The 18,848-nt window shown below is 44.5% G+C and overlaps 1 protein-coding gene across 1 annotated transcript in view; it reads right to left on the minus strand.

Annotated features, from left to right (window-relative positions):
- Positions 1–18,511, minus strand: part of NCMAP (non-compact myelin associated protein) — a 50,330-nt gene extending 31,819 nt beyond the window's left edge. Inside the window, exon 1 of the mRNA XM_056795555.1 lies at positions 18,200–18,511. The gene's annotated coding sequence lies outside the window, so the exon portion shown is untranslated. The remainder of the gene's footprint in view (positions 1–18,199) is intronic.
- Between the last annotated feature and the right edge of the window lie 337 nt (positions 18,512–18,848).

Here is an 18,848-nt window from a genome sequence, read left to right on the forward strand (position 1 = left end):
TTCATGATGACCATTCTTTGGGGGTTGGGGGAGAGATGGAGAGGGAAAGGGGTGGGGGAGAGAAAGATAGTGAAAGAGAGATGGAGAGATAGAGAGAGACAGAGACAGGGAGAGAGGGAGAGAGAGGAGAGACAGATAGGAGAGAGGGAGAGAGACAGAGAGAAAGGGAGAGAGAGAGAGAGAGAGATGGGAGAGAGGGAGAGAGACAGAGACAGGGAGAGAGACAGAGGCAGAGAGAGGGAGAGAGAGGAGAGACAGATGGGAGAGAGACAGAGAGATAGAGAGAGACAGGGAGAGAGGGAGAGAGAGGAGAGAGACGGGAAAGAGGGAGAGAGACAGAGGCAGAGAGAGGGAGAGAGAGAGTGAGGGAGGGAGGAAGGAAGGGGGAATAGATAAAAGGGAACTGGAAAATGAGAGGATGATCAGCATGAGGGTAAAGTGGAGAAATCTGAAGAGCCAGGAGCAGATTTGAGAGAGAAGTAAACATGGATAGGATATCTTGGACATTTCCTTAAATGGTGATCCTCGGCAGGAATTCACCATTTGGGATGGGGGGCAGAGTGAAGGGAGACGGTATCTCCAGGATGAGAAGGCTTCTGGGGACGAGGTAGCTACTCTGGTGGGTCGAGGCCTTATTTCCTCCCTAAACAAAAAGGAGCTTCACCCTTGTAGGACCTACTTCCAACAATGCTGCCCTGGAAGGCAATGGGAAACCCAGCTTGTTAGAGAGGGACCTTCTAGCAATATCAGCATCCCCACTGGACTGCAGGGATAGAGAAGAGCGTGCAATATGGGGAATCTCATGGAAGAGCTTAAATGAGGAGAGAGAACTAACAGGGACACAAGGAACCAGGCACAAAAGGAACCAGACTTTGCATATTCCATAGTTTAACTAATGGCACAATATTGAAAGAGATCACTAACATACTCCAGGACCAAGTAAAGTCAGGAATCAAAAAGAGATTGATGGGGTTGAGCAGGTCTCAAATACTCATCAGAACCAGATTTTAAAGTGTATTGGGAACTATTTACCAAAAATAAAGATACAACATGGATAATGGTAATATTTTAAAATTTTAAAAATAAATGTTTATTTTTTAAATGCTTACCTTCTGTCTTAGAATTGTTATCAAGTATCAATTCAATCAACTGATAGCAAGGCAAGAGTGGTAAGGGCTAGGCAATTAAATGTCTTGCCCAGGGGCACACAAATGGGAAGTATCTGAGGTCAAATTTGAACCTAGGACCTTCCGTCTCTGGGCCTGGTGCTCTATCCACTGAACCACCTAGCTATCCCCTTCTTTGGCTTCTTTATGAAGTCTAGATAACACTGAGAAATTAGAGGGGCAGTGGGGGTCCTAGAGATGGGAGATTCTGAGTTCAAATCTGGCCTCAGACACTTCCTAGCTGGGTGACTCTGGGCAAGTCCCTTAACCCCCATTGCTTAGCCCTTACTGCTCTTCTGCCTTGAAGTCAATACATAGTATTGATTCTAAGATGGAAGATAATGGTTTAAAAAAAAAGGAAAAAAAGAGAGAAATTAGGAGGCAAGAGACCCACTTGTCTTCCTGTCCTGGTCATTTCTCATTTAGAACAGTTCTGGGTAAGGTGGACTGTCCAAAGGAAGGCAACAAAGCTGGTGACTAAGAGGCCTTCGTCTGGGTTCCAGTTCATGTCATCTGGGGATCCATTTTGGTTATAGCCTGGACCAAAGAAAGCTCAGGGCAACACCAAAAGCTGCCTCCAAATCACCAAGGGGACTTCATGGGGAAAGTGGGTTAGATTGATCTGAGTAGCTCTAGAGGGCAGAACAGGGAGCAGTGGGTAGAGATGGTAGATGTAGGCTTGACCAACACAAGGATTTTCTAACAATGAAGAGCTACCCCAAAGGGGCTACCTTGGGCAGTAGTGAGCTCCCCTTCTCCAGAGGTCTTCAGCTAGAAGCTGGCTGACCTTTAGAGGGAATTCTTTTTCAGGGTCTGAGTTGAGCTAAATGGTCCCACAGTCACTCCCACCTCTGAGATTATGAGTTTTAGTCCAATCCTGTTTTTAAGTCTACATGCATTTCTCTAAGCTGGCATGGTGGACAGAATGCCAGACTTGGAGTCAGGAAGTCTCATCTTCCTGAATTTAAATCTGGTTTCATAGAAACACAGAAGAAAAACAACTGCTTGATCACATGGTTTGATGGGGATATGATTAGGGATGGAGACTCTAAACGTTCACCATAGTGCAAATATCAATAATATGGAAATGGGTCTTGATTAATGACACATGTAAAACCAAGTGGTACTGCACATCAGCTACAGGAGCGGGGTGGGAGGGAAAGAACATGATTCTTGTAACTATGGAAAAATATTCTAAATTAATTAATCAAATACAATTTTCCAAATAAAAAGTATTATAACATTTCCCAAATTAATTCATTTTTTAAAAAAATCTGACTTCAGACACTTAATAGCTGTGTGATCCTGGGCAAGCCATCTATCTCTGTCTGCCTCAGTTTCCTCATCTGGAAAATGATCTGAAGAAGGAAATGGCCAACTACTCCAGTATCTCTGCCAAGAAAACTCCAAAATGGAGAGTTGGACAGGACTGAAAAACTAAACAACAAACAAACTTCTCTAGGGCCCAGTTCTGATATCCTTTGCCTTCCCCTGCCTCCTTGATCCTTGAATTAAAATATGAGCTCTTTTAGGACAAGGACTATCTCTCTTTTGTCTTTACATCCCCAGTGACTGGTATAATGCCTAGCACATAGTAGGCATTTAAGAAATGTTTACCAATGGATTGTCTTGGTTTCTCTCCTCCTGCCTTCTTCCTTCCTTTGCCTTCTCCCTCCCACTTCCTCTTCCCCCACTGGATGGATGATTAGAGATGGAAGGACAAGTCCCCTGGATGTGATATGACCAAGACTGCTGGTCAGGGGGCCTTTGCAGGTGGGAAGAGTCCTTTCCAGCCTCTGAGAGGAAACCAAGGACCCTATCTGGCACTTGTTTTTTCAGTATGTGTCAAAAGACTGAAAAAATAATAGGAATGATGATTTCTTTCCTTTTCATTCCTGTTGTGTTGGCTCCGGGTTATGTAACTGCTTCTTTGGCAGGTACCCCTTGGGGGCCTCCAGAAGGCAGAGCCTGGTGGTGACATAGATAAATATTATTCTGCTCTCTGCCCAGGGCTCCACGTTCCGGTCTGAGCAAACACCACAAGCCATAACATTCCCGGGACATCTCTCTCCTGGGCTTTAGGGAAAAGAGGTGGAGTCACATGGAGAGATGCAGGGTCTCGCTCTCCCTGCTTTGGGATTTGGACATGGGGATGTCATAGGGCACTAGCTTGCCTCCTGGTTCCAGCCATGTCCTACAGGCCAGAGGCACCCCACCCCCACCCCCTTCCCCTGCTTCCTGCTTGTCCTCCTGGGAAGTCTATTTAGCCATAGGTACCTTTTGGAAAGCTCAAGGTTTCCCCAAAAGGGAAGAAAACAGCTACTGGGGAATGATTAAACAACTTATAATACAAGAATATATCAGAATATTGTATATTAATTAGAATTTTGAACCCTTGGACTTCATCCCCCAGAAGTCCTTCAGTATTTCCCAGAATTCCTCTCCTCTCTCCACCAGGTTTCGTGGTCACATTTGTATATTGATCATTGTCTCTGCCCTCTTACTCTCTTCTTTCTCCAAATCAAGGTTGAGTTAGGCAGGTTTTACTCTAGCTTTTTATTTCATGTTATAATGATGAATAAATCTCATAAATATAATACTTGAGTTATTGTATATTAATTTTAACTCTCACAATTGCTTTAAAGGCAAGAAATAATGAACATGAAGAATACAGAGAAGCATGGAAGACAGTGTGAACAGATGCTAAGTGAAAGAAGGAGCATCAAGAGAACTAGAGACATAACGATATAAATGGAAAAGGAAACAACAAAACAATCAAAGCTGAATGTGGTCTAATCGTAAGGATTAAACTTAATCCCCAAAGAAGAGAGGAGAAGGCCCTCCTTGCCTTCTTGGCAGGGTGTGGAATAAAGCGCAGAATGTCAGACTTTTTCAATATGGCGGATCATTTTTCTTCCTTTTAAATTTTGTTATAAGGGATGACTCTCTAGAGGGGATAAGGAGTGAGAATCACTATAGGAATAATGTAGAAGATATAAATAGGAGATATATGTATACATGATATAAATATATTATCAGAATAATGTAGATATAAAATATTATAAATATAAATACAAATAATATAGATGTATAAATATTAGATTATAAATTTTGAGCTTATAAATATAATACACTATAGGTATAATGTAGATGATATTAAAAGGATGTCAATAAAAATATTTTTAAAGTAAAAAAAAGTGGGGGTCTTCAAGGAGCTTACAGTCTCACTGGGGAGGGGCAATATGTGATTGCTTAAAGAATTGTTCACCAAGTGAACAATGTGGGAAGGAGATCAGGAGAGATAGAGGAAGGAAAAGAGCAGACTTACAGGAGATTAAATTCTCTAGTTCCTATCCAGGAGCTCTAACATTTCTCCTGCCATCATCCTTCTTTGTGAAAATATTTCAGCTCCCAGGACTGGGGAGAAGTTTTAGCTTGTGGTAAAAGGGAGTGGTATAAATGGCCCCAGAACAGAAAGCTCAGGGGTAGCAGGGTACCAAGGGTCCATTCCTTCTCCCTCCAGTGCTGCCATTTCACCATCTCTTTAGGAAGATGGTTGGCAATGTGGCATAGTGAAAAAAGTCCTGCACTACAAGGGATAACTTGCTGGATAGATAATGATGGTGCTATGTAGAAATGAAGGTGTTAGAAAATGTATTAATACAAATTATAAATTAAAAAAGAGGAAGTAAAAGAAAAGATCTCTGGACTCAGAGTAGAGTTTTAAATTCTGGTTTGATTCTGCTAAAAACTCATTGGAAGCTGTGTGACCTTGGACAAATCACTTAACTCTCCCCTTCCCCAATTGCCTAGCCTTTGCCTTCTTCTGCCTTGGAACCAATACACAGTCCTGACTCTCAATCCACTGAGCCACTAGCTTCTCTTACCTCTCCCCAACCCCAACAGTATTGATTCTCAGACAGAAGGTAAAGGTTAAAATAAAAAGAATTCATTGGAAGACCCTGTGCTAGAGAGCCTCTTTGGGCTTCAATTTATTAATCTGTAAATAGGGCTAATAATTCATGCCATGTCAACCTCACAAGGATGGTCTAAGACTCAAATAGACTGGAAAGGCCATAAAAATGTTACATATATCCATGGAAAAGTGAACAGTCCATGCATTACTTGGCATTCTCCCACCTTAATCTCTCCCCCATCTTCCAATGGGTTTATAGAAAGCATTTTCTGAGGGTCTACCTCATTGGACTGGGCAGAGCTCCAATGAAGTACTTGGCCGATACATACCTGGCTATATTGTGACTAATCATAGTATCATCAATTTTAGAACTGGAAAGGATGATAGAAATTGTCTCATCTAACACCTTTATTTTATTTTATTTTATTTTATTTTATTTTAAACCCTTACCTTCCATCTTGGAATCGATACTATGTATTGGTTCCAAGGCAGAAGAGTGGTAAGGAATAGGCAATGGAGGTTAAGTGACTTGTCCAGGGTCATACAGCTGGGAAGTGTCTGAGGCCACATTTGAACCCAGGACCTCCCATCTCTAGGTCTGGCTCTCAATCCACTGAGCTTCCTAGCTGCCCTCTTTCCATGTTTGTTTGTTTTTTTAATTAACCCAATCAGCTTTTCTTATGGCATGGTAGTATTCTATCACAACCATATGCTACAACTTGTTCAGCCATTCCCCAACTGATAGCTATCCTCTTAGCTTCTAGTTCTTTGCCACCACGAAGAGAGCTGCTATAAATATTTTAGAACACAGAACATAGGTTCATTTCCTTTTCCCCTGATAACCTTGAAAAACAGATGTAACGGTGGTATTATTACATCAAAGGGCATATACAATTTTGTAACTCTTTGGGCATAATTCCAGATTGCTCTCCGAAATGGTTAGATCAGTTCACAGTTCCACCAACAATGTATTAGCATCTCTATTTTTCCATATCCTCTGGGAAATATATTAGAACATAGAATGTCAGAGCTAGAAAAGAACTTAGAACAGAGCATGTAAAATGTGGAAAGAAACCTTAGGACAGGGAATGCCAGAGCTGGGAGGGTCCTTAAAACACAGAATGCCAGAACTGGAAGGGGGTTTGGGATGCCTCAGAACACAGAATGTCAGAATTGGGAATGTCAGAGCTGGGAGGAACCTCAGAACAGAGTTCCCCCCACCCTCCAACCTTTCCAGTCTTCTTACAAGTTAACTCCCTAACACAGGTGCTTCCATTCAGTGACACTCACCTCTTAGCTATTTCATGAACAAAAGAGTCCATCTCTGGCATTTTCTCCAGTTGTACCCTAAGCTTTGAATACCCTCCTTCCTCCACTTCACCCACTGGCTTCCCTGGCTTCCTTCAAGCCCCAGCCTACCAAAAGAAGCCTTTCCCAACCCCTCTCAATGCTCGTGCTTTTCCTCTCTTAAATTATTTGCAATGCATCCTGTCTATATCTTATTTCTTAATTTATTTGTTAGTTGTTTACGTATTCTCCTCCATTAGATTATAAGATCCTTGAGGGTAGGCACTATCTTTGCCCTTATCCCCAGTGTTCAGCACAGTGCCTGGCATGCAGTAGCTGCTTAATAAGTGCTTACTTATGTCCAGGAGTCGGGGTAAGTAGGGGAATCTCATCCTCAAGACCTCAGCTCATATAACTCAGGAGAATTTGCTCCTGATCCAAGACAAACTGGCTTAATGGCTTACAACCTCCCCCACTCCTTGTTATTCTTATCTGGGTCCTACAAGGTATGCTCTGCTTGCATTGCTACCCTCATGTTACAGAGAAGGAAGCTGAGTGTAAAATCTGCTATTTACTAGCTTTGAGTTCTTGGGCAAGTCCCTTTCTTCTCCTCTTGACCTCAGTTTCTGCCTCTGTAAAATTGAACTAGATGACTTCTGAGGCCCCAATATTCCTCTGATCTCTCAGACTCACTTAGGGAAACCACTAAGAAGAAATGCCTATCCAATTCTGGATGGAGGTGAAATGGTAGAAGGAAATGCATTTGTTCATCTAATCACCAGAAAAAATGCCATCCACTGGATCTCTGGGAGCAGGCTTGATGGCCTGAAGTTCATGGATCTGTCCAGACCCTTTCCTGGGGCTCTGAGGTAGAGCTGAGCCTGCTATCACGGGAACTTTGGGGGCCTGGGAACAGGACACAACACATTTATCAAAATAAACAGCAAGAAAAGCTGGACCAGGCTCCTTAAGGGAAGCGTAGGCGTAAGGAGGGAAAGGGGGAGGGAGGAAGATGGACCAGGACTAAAGCCGGATCTGAGGGAGATGGAGGACCCAAAGGAAGAGGCAGGAAGAGCCTCGGGTTTCTTCCGGCTCTGGGAAGCATTCCCAACTGCAAAGCATGTCAAAGGTTTTCCCTTGGGGTCATTTGCTCGTCCTCCCAGATCCTGGAGGATCCTAGAATTATTGAATGCTAGAGAGAGAGGTCTTTAGAGCACAAAATCATCACAGAGCTGGGAAGGTCCTTAGAACATGGAATGCCAAAGCTGGGAGAGGCCATAGAACACAATGTTAGCAGTGAAAAGGACATTAGAACACAGCATGTAAAAGCTGAGAGTGACTCCAGAACACAGAAAGTCAGAAGAAGCCTTAGAACATAAATGTCAGAGCTAGGAAAGGTCTTAGAACATTGAGTGTCAGAGCTGGAAAGGACCTTAGAATACAGAACATCAGGGCTGGGAGAGCCCATCTAGTCCAAACTCCTCTGCTTCCTTGACCCCCAAAGTCTTTTGGGGTAGAAAGTACCTGGTTCCCCATCCTCACCTTCACTTCCCAGACAACCACATCTACTTCTTTTACATTTCAGTTTCGCTGATGCCTTTTGCTTTTATATCATGCTCATTTCCAAATGGACCTCTCTCTTCCCACCTCCCCAGAAAGTTTTCCTTTATAAAATAGTTCAGTGGAATCCACCAACAAGGTATTTAACAGGCATGTGGGCCATTCCACACCCTTTGTCCCTTGCCTTTCTAGCAGAAGGAGGAAGGTATGTTTTCTCCTCTGGGTTCAAGGCTGCCCATCATAATGCCACAAAATTCTGTCTTGTTCTTTTTTTTTCTTTTTATATTGTTGTAGTCATTCATTCCACAAGCATGGATTAAAGGTACTCTATAGGTCAGTGGGGCAGGGCAGCTAGCTGGCACCATAATGTATAAAGCACCAGGCCTGGAGTCAGGAAGACTCATCTTCCCGAGTTCAAATCTGGCTCCAGACATTTATTAGCTCTGGGTCCCTGGAAAAGTCATTTAACCCCGTTTGCCTCAATTTCCTCATCTGTTAAATTAGAAGAAAATGACAAGGGGGCAGCTGGGTAGCTCAGTGGATTGAGAGCCAGGCCTAGAGATGGGAGGTCCTAGGTTCAAATCTAGCCTCAGACACTTCCCAGCTGTGTGAGCCTGGGCAAGTCACTTGACCCCCATTGCCTAGCCCTTACCACTGTTCTGCCTTGGAGCCAATATATAGTGTTGACTCCAAGACGGAAGGTCAGAGTTTAAAAAAAAGAAGAAGAAAATGGCAAACCAATTCAGTGTCTTTGCCAAGAAAATCCCTAATGGAGTCAGGAAGATTTGACATAATTGATACAAAACACATCAGGCAATGGAAGCAAAAACACCAAAGCAAAATAGTCCCTGCCCTCATGTAATCCATGTCCCACTAAGGGAAATCCATAGAAAATTAAGTACAAAATATATACAAAGTAGATATAAAGTAATTTCTAAGGTGGGAGTGGAAGGAGGGAAGGAGCAATGAGTGGGTAATCATCAACACAGATTTCTTGCAGGAAGCCCCACCAGACCTGAACCCAAAAGAAAGTACTCCTCTCTACATCTGACTTAGAAGGTTGAGAGGCTCCTGATTAGAAAAATGCAAATGAAAGCAACTCAGGTATCATCTCACACCTAGCAGATTGGCCAATATGACAGAAAAGGAAAGTGATAAATGCTGGAGGGGATGTGGCAAAGTTGGGACATTAATGCATTGCTGGTGGAGTTGTGAATTGGTCCAACCATTCTGGAGGGCAATTCGGAACTATGCCCAAAGGGCGCTAAAAGACTGTCTGCCCTTTGATCCAGCCATAGCACTGCTGGGTTTGTACCCAAAGAGATAATAAGGAAAAAGACTTGTACAAGAATATTCATAGCTGCACGCTTTGTGGTGGCAAAAAAATTGGAAAATGAGGGGATGCCCTTCATTTGGGGAATGGCTGAACAAATTGTGGTATGTGTTGGTGATGGAATACTATTGTGCTAAAAGGAATAATGAACTGGAGGAATTCCATGTGAACTAGAACAACCTCCAGGAAGTTATGCAGAGTGAAATGAGCAGAACAGAAATGAGGAGAACATTGTACACAGAGACGGATACACTGTGGTACAATTGAATGTAGTAGACTTTTGTCCTAGCAGCAATGCAATGATCCAAAACAATCCAGGTATGATTTTGGGTTTTGATGTTAAAAGATCACTCTAATGCAAATATGAATAACATGGAAATAGGTTTTGAACAACGATATATGTATAACCCAGTGGAACTGCTTGTCAACTTCAGGAGGGAGAAGGAGAAAGCAGGGGGTGGTACTTGAATCAGGTAACCATGGAAAAATATTCTAAATAAAAATAAAAAAAAAAAGTTGAGAGGCTACTCCTGAGTTTGAAGAATCCAGCCCCTACTTTGACATAGCCAGAGAGATTTGCCCTTGAGATTCAAAGTACTTGGTCTAGAAGACTTCCTGGTCCTGAAAGAATTGGAAGGCAGGATTTCTAAGTTACTGCCATAATAATATTTGAAAGATTATGAATAATGGGAGCAATACCAAAATATTAGAGAGGGGAAATGTCCTGATATTGGGAGGGGGAGAGAGAGAAAGGAGAGGGAGAGAGATAAAGAGAGACAGAGAGAGAGAGATACAGAGAGAGAGAATAAGTCTACAACTCTATAAGCCAGCGATTCTAATTTTAATTAATACCTGGGGAAATTCTAGAAAGGATCATTAAAGAGACGATTGGAGAATATTGAGAAAGGGAAACAGTCATGAAAAGAGTCAATATTGTTTCATCAAGAACAAGTCATGCCAGACTAACCTCATCTTTTTTTTTTTTTGGACAGGGTTACTAAACCAGCAGATGATGAAGATTTGTGGATATGGTTCATTTAGACTTTAAAGTTTTTGATCAAGTATCTTGTACTATTCTTATGGAGAAGAAGGAAAGATGTGAACTTGGCAATTTTCCAAAGAGATTCAGACTCAAACTCAAAGAGTAGTCAAATGGTTCAGCATCCAGTGTTAATGCTATAGGAACTCTTCAGTAGAGTATAACAGGGATTTGTGTTTGGTCTAGAGTTCTTTTACTTCTCCATTAGTGACATGGAATAGGGCATGCTCATTGGATTTGTAGATGGGACACGGCAGGATGGAACACTATATGACAGTCAGGATCAAAAAAGATCTTGACAAGCTCTAGAAGAACACTGGGCTGAAACTAAAATGAAATTCAACAGAGGAAAATATAGGTCTTTCACTTAAACCACAAAAAACAAACCAACAAAGTTGAGGGGATAGAGAGATAGCAGTTGTTTTGAAAAGGATCTTAAAGGGATTAGGTGGACCAGAAATTCATTATGAAATCAGCAGTATGATGTGGCAGCCAGAAGAGACAGTGAAATTCTCAGCTGCATTGGGCAGAGCATCTTAGCTTCACAGGAATAGGAAATTAATAATCCCATTGTAACCTATGTGTGTTAGATCACATTTCTGTAACATTGCATTCAGTTCTGGGTACAACAATTTAAGAAGGTCATTGATAAGCTAAGATTGTCTAAAGGAGGGCAATCAGGATAGTAGAGATACTTGAATTCATAATATATGAACATTTTTTGAAGGAACTCAACATGTTAAGCCTTGAAAAGTGAAGATATAGGGGCTGGGGCATGATGATTGGCTTCAAGTCTTTGAAAGTCCGTCACCAATCTGTTGTTTGACCCAATTGGGGGGGGCCTAGAAAAATTAATTCTCTCTTTCTCTCTGTCTCTGTCTCTGTCTCTTTCTCTCTCTCTCCCCCTCCCTCCCTCCCTCTCTTCTCTCCCTCTCCCCCCTCTCTGTCTCTTTCTCTGTCTTTCTGTCTCTCTCCCCCTCTCTCTTCTCTTTCTCTCCACCCTCTCTCTCTCTCCCTCTCTCTCTCTCTCTCTCCCTTTCTCTCTCTCTGTCTCTCTCCCTCTCTTTCTCTCTGTCTCTCTCTCTCTGTCTGTCTGTCTCTCTTCCAAGGTGGAAGAGTACTAAAGGGCTAAGCAATGGGGTTAAGAGACTTGCCCAGGGTCACACATCTACTCACAATCCTTTCCCCACGATCTCAAGGAATTTTTTCATCCTTTTGTGACTGTCATATTAGTATATGATCTAAGAAGGATTCTGCCAAGAACAACTTAGCAGCCATAAGGCAACCTCAGAAGGGTCAGAAAATCTTAGTTCAAGTGTCAGCTCTGCTACTTATTAGTTGTGTGATGTTGGCTGAGTCACAACCTCTCTGAACCTTTGTTTCCTCGTAAGCAAAATGGAGACACTAAAATTTGAAATAGCTTCCCATGCTGGTGACAAAGGTGCTTCATGAACATCCGTGGGAATTATTGTTATTTGATCATACATTTAGAATTGGAAGGACCTTGGAATTTTTCTAGGTCAATCCATTCACTTTTATGGATGAGGAGACTGAGACTTAGGGGGAATAATATGAAATAAGTCTGGGAAGGTAGATAGGAAAGAGTGAAAAAATATTTACTAAAAGTTTACTATAGTCCAAGCATGGGGCTAAGTGGCTGGAACTATGAATGGAAAAGTAAGTAAGACAATCACTACCCTCAAAAAGCTTACACACTTTAGGGGCAGCTTCCTAGAGGGATGACCTTGGTCAAGTCAATTAACCCCGATTGCCTAACCTGTTAATGTTTCTTCTATTTTAGGATTGATCCTAAGACATAAGGTAAGGGTTTAAAGCAGCAGAAGCAGAAGCTAATACCCTAACGGGGAGAGACATACGGGTAGTGATGGCCAGGAAGGGATGTTGTGGTTTGGAAAGGCAGGAGGCTGGTGAATGGGGCCATAGGGGAAGTAGGCTGACATATTCTTTGAAGACATTGATTTGATTATGGTTTCTGGGCTGGACTTGGAGGGGACAGGGATCGAGGTCACACAGAGCTGGGATTCAAATGCAGTTTCCCGGAATCCAAATCCAGGGTCCTTTTCACTACATCCTGTTGCCTCCACTTTGCTATATCCTGTTGCCAAGGGTCAATCTTGATCCCAGGCGATGCTCACTTTCCAGAGGAGGGATTGGTGGTTCCAGCACCTCTAGGGGCCCCCTGCCTCCCTCCAGCAGCACAACAGGTGCCAGGGAAGCCAGCCATTCCCCAGATTGCTCAACAAACCAGGTGTGCACAGCCCGGCCAAAGAGGCCACGTAGGGGCAGCCAGCAAGGACTGCAGAGAGAACAGACCCCTCTGTCTCTAAGACTGGCAAAGCCTCCTGCTTCTTCCTCAGGCAAAACAGCAGCAAGCTTCCCTCAGGGACCTTGGAAACCGCAGGGAAGGCTTGGCTTCGAAGGCTTTCTCTCCAACCCTGCTTCAGAGGACTGACCTGGGATGGGCTATGGGGCCCCTTCTTTACCCACTTGCCACTGAAGCTCAAGAATTCAAGCTTGCTGCTTGGCAGGTACCTCAGCACTGCCTTCAGGAACCTTGCTCCTTTTCCCCTCTCCTCCAGAACAAAACTGCCCCAAATAGGGAACCTAAGTCAGTCTAACCCTGAGCCTCAGTTTCTCAAAAAGTCACTTCTGGGATAACTAGATGGATCAGTAGATAAAGCACCAGGTCTAGAGAGGGGAGGCCCTGGGTTCAAATCCAGCCTTTGACCCTTCCTGGTGGAGTGACCCCGGGCAAATCATTTAACCTCATTTGCTTCACCCACACCTCTTTTCTGCCTTGGAACCAATATTTAGAATTGATTTTAAGACTTTAAAAAGTTTTCTTCAGACTTTATATCCCATGATTCTCTTTGCATGTTGGATATCTCTTAGGTTTGTCCATGAAATACTTAGCCTGATTTTGCACAGATGAACTACACCAAAGAGTTAATACTGAACAACCTCTTGGGGGAAGACTGATTCCCATTTTCCCTGGATAGGATGGGATAAAAGCCTGGATGAATAGGCTAGAGCTGACTTTAGAACCACCAGGAGCCCCTTCCCTAATGACACTGTCCCAAGATGCCTCTCTTGCAACTGGTAGCCTCTGCTCCCAGCGGAAGGGATTTCAAATTTCATTTAAGATATAACAGATGGCCACTGGAAGGAGAAGCTTGGAATGTCAGAGCCTTTGGAGTTTATGCTTCTCTGTCACACTCAGGAGTCCTGGTTCCCAGTCCAGGAATTCCCAGAGAATCAGAGTTAGAAAGAACCTTAGAGATCATTTAGCTCAACCCCTTCATTTTAGAGATGAGCAATCGGAAAGGGAAAGGGATATGCAGAACTAGTAACAGAATGTCAGGATAAATACCTAAGGAATACTGCTTCCCCCTTATCTTGTTTTCCCTTTAAGCCACCCATCCTGCCTCCTTTTCTAAACTGCGCTCCTCACTAAATCAAGTTGCTATGTGACCTTGGCCAAATCATTTCCCCTTCAGACCTCATTTTCCTCATCCTATAAAGGAATAGATCTAGATCTGCTATTCAGGTCTTTGTATCCCCACTGTGAAGCACAATGCCTGACAGTCGATAAACATTTATTAAGTGCCTACTATGTGCCAGGCATGAATTCATGTTTTTGATTGATTGCTGATTGGATGAGATGACCACAAGTTCCCTTCCAGCTCCAAGGATCTACTCTCTGATCCTATGTAACTTGGCTACTCTAAGTTGAGCCCCTGCTGGACTCTTTATCAAGAAGTTGGCAAAACCAAAAGCCTTAGACACCTTCCCCCAGGCTTAAATGACCCTAAGGAAGTATCTTACCCATTTAATTTTTTTAAAAAGAGAAACAAACCCTGCAGCATCCCATTTATTGTTACTCTAATACCATAAAAGAAAGATCAAAATAATGTGGAAAAATGCATAGAACTATTTGCCACCCAGCAAGTGTAACTAAGAAAAAAAAATGTTTTGTTTTCTGAGTACCTTCTGACTTCACTGTCCATATCATGACACTTTGTAGTACAGTAATAGTGTCTCCTTTTAGCATCATCCAGCCAACCTGTTCCCTGGATTTTGTTTTAGAATGAATCTCCTCTGCATCATCCAATGCAACATAGATAACCCTAAGGAAGTATCTTACTCAGGGAAGGAATGAAAGAACATGGGAGGGGCTGTTGACACTTTGGCTTTGCCATTGTATTTGTACCTTTTGTATCCTGTGTTACTGTATGTTAAGAATCCCCAGAGCATGCGCCATCTTCCTTTACTAGACTGCAACCTGTATGAGGTCAGGGACTTTTGCTATCTAAACTTCCTTGGGAAGTATATAGATCTGTTCTCAGCAGGCACGTCCTATATACTAAATGAATTCATGAGTAAGCATTTATCAAATGCTTAACTGTGTCCTCAGCACTAGGTTAAGTGTGTAAAATGGAGATTTGAACCCCAGACTTCAATCCCCAGAAGTCCTTGGTACTTCCCAGAATTCTCTATAATCTCACCTGAGTCCCCACCTGGTCGAGATCACAATTTGTATTTAAATTGCTTGTAATGCCTACTTTGGGTCTCTCTCTTCTTCTACTCTGACATGGCAAGATGTAGTGAGTAAGATGTGAATGGGTTAATCAGTCCTAGGCACGTGGGGTTATTATTTTGTATCTTTGATTTCTAATAATCTTTAATAAACCTCATAAAATATAATATTTTTATCAGTAGAGACCAATTTAATTTTTACAAGTGGGGACAGCAATCTAAAAATCAAAACAGCCCCTGCCCTCAAGGAGCTTCTATTCTAATAGGTGGCAATGATACGTATAAGGAACGGGAGTCCGGGGAAGGGTATTTTGGTCTGGCAGTCACGGGATGATGAATGAAGAACAAAAGAGAGTTGAATGATTTACCTGTTTACTGCATTTACTGGAAGGATGATAGAGCCCTTGGATGAACTCGGAGCCCAGTCCAGTTTGACATTAAAGCCTTTGATATTAAAATATAGACACACAGAAGTGTGCCAGATAGGGAGGAGCTGGGTAGGAAGCACATCACTGATGCCTCACTCAATATCGGACTGATTTCCAACATTACGTGACATGCTAGCTAGGATTGTGGGTTACCTGTGGTCTAACTTCCCCTGTCTCACAGCCCGCCCTTTTACTGAGCACCCAGCTAAAGAGCCCTAAGAGGGTATGAGAATGGGGTGGGGAAGTGGGCAGAAGGGGATGTAGAAAGCCAGCAGTGGGGATCTTGGGGCCCCTCTCTCACACAGACACTGTCTCTGAATCCTGGAGTGTCAAAGTCAGCAGGTGCCTTAGAAGTGTTCTATTTATATCCCAGGAATCTTCTCTTTATCGTCCCAGGCAAATGGTCCGATAGCCTTGGCTGGGGTGGAAATAACACTGGATTTGGGGACAAGAGCACCTGGGTTCACTCTCTGGTTTTTACCTGGGTGACTTTGGGCAAGTCATTTCCCTTCTGAATCTCAGTTTAAGTCATCCAGTTTTGTATGACTTTTCCTGGTCATATTTGGGGTTTCCTTGGGGAAAATTCTAAAGTGAATTGCTACTTCCTTCTCCAGCTTATTTTATAGATGAGGAAACTGAGGTAAGCAGTATTAAGGAACTTGTTCAATGTCATACAGTTAGTGTCTGAGGGCAGATTTGAACTCAGGTCTATCTGAAATCCAAGCCTGCTACTCTATCCACTGTGCTATCTAGCTGCCTAGTTTATTCTTCTGTAAAACTGAGAGGTAGGGAGAGTTTGGGTCTGAGGAGCTATAAGGTCTTTTCTCACTCAAAATATTATATTGTCAATGTTTCTAGTGATGAAGAACTCTCCAATGACCAATATAAGCAGTTGGTGGTTACCCTCTTTCCCAAGAGTTGATAGATACTCTCTGTGATTTCATTGGCATGAGGAATTTCTACTAGGAGAAATTCTCACCACCAAGGCAATGCAGCAATTGCTTTGCAATGTACAGTTTGAGAGAATTCCCTGGGGCACTGTGGGATAAGACACTTGTCCAAGATCCTCCAGCCAGGCTCTAAGGGAAGCAGGATCCTCCTGCTCCCCAGACTGGCTCCCCAGCTCCATAGGCAGCCTCTCCCATCCTAGTACTTCAAAGGGGACCCAGGCTTTCCCCAGATTTATCAAGGGTCCCTCTACTTATTCTCAGGCCTTCTGAGCTGGCACAGATCTCAAAACACAGACTGTCAGAGCTAGAAGTGGTTTCGGAATATAGAATATCAGAGCTAGAAGACAGTCTTAGAACGTAGATTGTCAAGGCTTAAAAAACCATTGAATGTCAGAGATGGAAGGGACTTTAGAACACAGACTGTCAGAGCTGGGAGGGCCCTTAGAACCCAGATCAGAGCTGGAAGGAACCTTAGAGAGACCTTAGAACAGAGAATGTCAGAGCTGTGAGAGACCTTAGAACAGAGAATGTCAGAGCTGGGAGAGACCTTAGAACAGAGAATGTCAGAGCTGGGAGAGACCTTAGAACAGAGAATGTCAGAGCTGGGAGAGACCTTGGAACAGAGTGTCAGAACTGGGAGGAACCTTAGAACAGAGAATGTCAGAGCTGGGAGAGATCTTAGAACAAAGAATGTCAGGGCTGGGAGAGACCTTAGAACAGAGAATGTCAGAGCTGGGAGAGACCTTAGAACAGAGAATGTCAGAGCTGGGAGGGACCTTAGAACAGAGAATGTCAGAGCTAGAAGAGACCTTAGAAAAGAGAATGTCACTGCTGGGAGAGACTTTAGAACAGAGAATGTCAGAGCTGGGAGAGACCTTAGAACAGAGTGTCAGAGCTGGGAGAGATCTTAGAACAGAGAATGTCAGAGCTGGGAGAGACCTTAGAACAGAGTGTCAGAACTAGGAGGAACCTTAGAACAGAGAATGTTATAGCTGGATCTTATAGCATAGACTATTAAGAGTTGTAGTCCAGCTCCCTCACCCATAATTTCCCAGGAGACAAACAGCAGAGTAAATACTAGACTGGGGTTTTCTGGACTGCAGATGGAGGCTATTAAAAAGATCATTTGGTCCCACCTTGAGCCTAGAGGCAGATAAATGCAGCGTCTTTAACCTCATTTTATGGACTCAAATGAAGGAGGTCCAGAGAAAAGAGGAGGTGGAAGGGGGTTGAACCCAGGTCTTCCAACTCCTACTGTTTCCTCCCCAGCAAAATGGAAATTGTACTTGCCTGCCCTGCATACCTTAAGGGTCTGGCACCAGAAGCACAAACACAAGAGATTTTGGCAGTTTGGCTACTTCCTACCAAGGTGTTTGGAGGCAGACTACTGAAGTGGGGGACCTCCGTTCCCTCCTTCTCTGAAAAATGAGGGATGGGTCCGATCCGGGCCCCTTCCAGAGACCAGGGACCAATAAGTACGGGCATTCATTCTATGGGGCCCAATTCCACTAATGCTAATTCAATGGTCACCAGGTGCAAGGTCCCAGGACAAGACAAAGGCACGAATGGAAGCAGTCCCTGCCCTCCGGGCGCTGGATCTCCCAGTCAGATCCTTGGAGGGTTCTTTTGGGGCTTCAGGACAGGGGAAGGAAGAAGGTCAAGTCTAAATAATAAAGGAGTTCCAAGTCCCGAAAGCGGCGCGAGTTGACACCGCCTCACCTTCCACACACCCCCAACCCCCGCCCCCCACCCCACGCCCCACGCCCCATTCCTTTTCGGCTCCTCTCTCCCGGCCCAGGTCTGCGGATTCTTATCCGTGGTTCCCAGTTGGGCTTTCTCGCGCAACCTCTAGATTCTGCTCTTTGCCCACGCAGACCCCGAGAGAGCCGGGCGGTCCGACCAGAGTCCCTCTAACTGGCCGGCCGGCGAGGACGCACGGAAGAAAGCCCACTATACCCCTTACCTAGTCCAGCCTCGGGTCCCGCTCACAGGCTCCCAGCCCGGGGCGCCATCGCTGCCCCGCGTCCGCCGCAGGCACTCCCGGCTCCGCACTCCGGAGTTCTGGGCGCGGACTGACTACAGCGCGCTCCGCGTCCCAATCCCAACCCAGTCCACCAGTGCAGCCCGCTAGCCGGGTTCGAGCGCAGGTGATCCCACAAGGGGCGGGCGCACTGGGACCGCGCCCCCTCCTTCGGCCCCACGCTCCGGGAGGAGCCGTCCCGGGCTGCCCCACTGCGCCAGGTGCCCAGGGGGCCGCGCGGAGCGCGAAGCCGGGGCGCCTCCCCGTGGTCACCTGCGGACTCCCACCGGCTCTATCGCCGCGAGCCCACTGCGCCGGGGCTCCCCTATCCCTCAATCCCCATCCCGAGGTTCGAGGACTCTTTGGAGCCCGGCAGAGTGTCTTGTCTGACTTCTTCCCTCTCCTTACATAGGGCTAGCACGCTCGAGAGCCCAGAGGGACAGACCTCGGGGCATCACCAAATGGTCCAGCCTCGGTGGTTCGCTTGGATCTCCTGCGTTTGCAGAACAATCAAGGACGCGGAGGCAGCAAGAGCTGAGCCACACTCATCCTTTTGTCCCCAATTCCAGCCCCAGGAGAGCCGTAACGTACC

The sequence above is a fragment of the Monodelphis domestica genome, chromosome 4, assembly GCF_027887165.1.
Source record: "Monodelphis domestica isolate mMonDom1 chromosome 4, mMonDom1.pri, whole genome shotgun sequence".
Taxonomy (NCBI): domain Eukaryota; kingdom Metazoa; phylum Chordata; class Mammalia; order Didelphimorphia; family Didelphidae; genus Monodelphis; species Monodelphis domestica.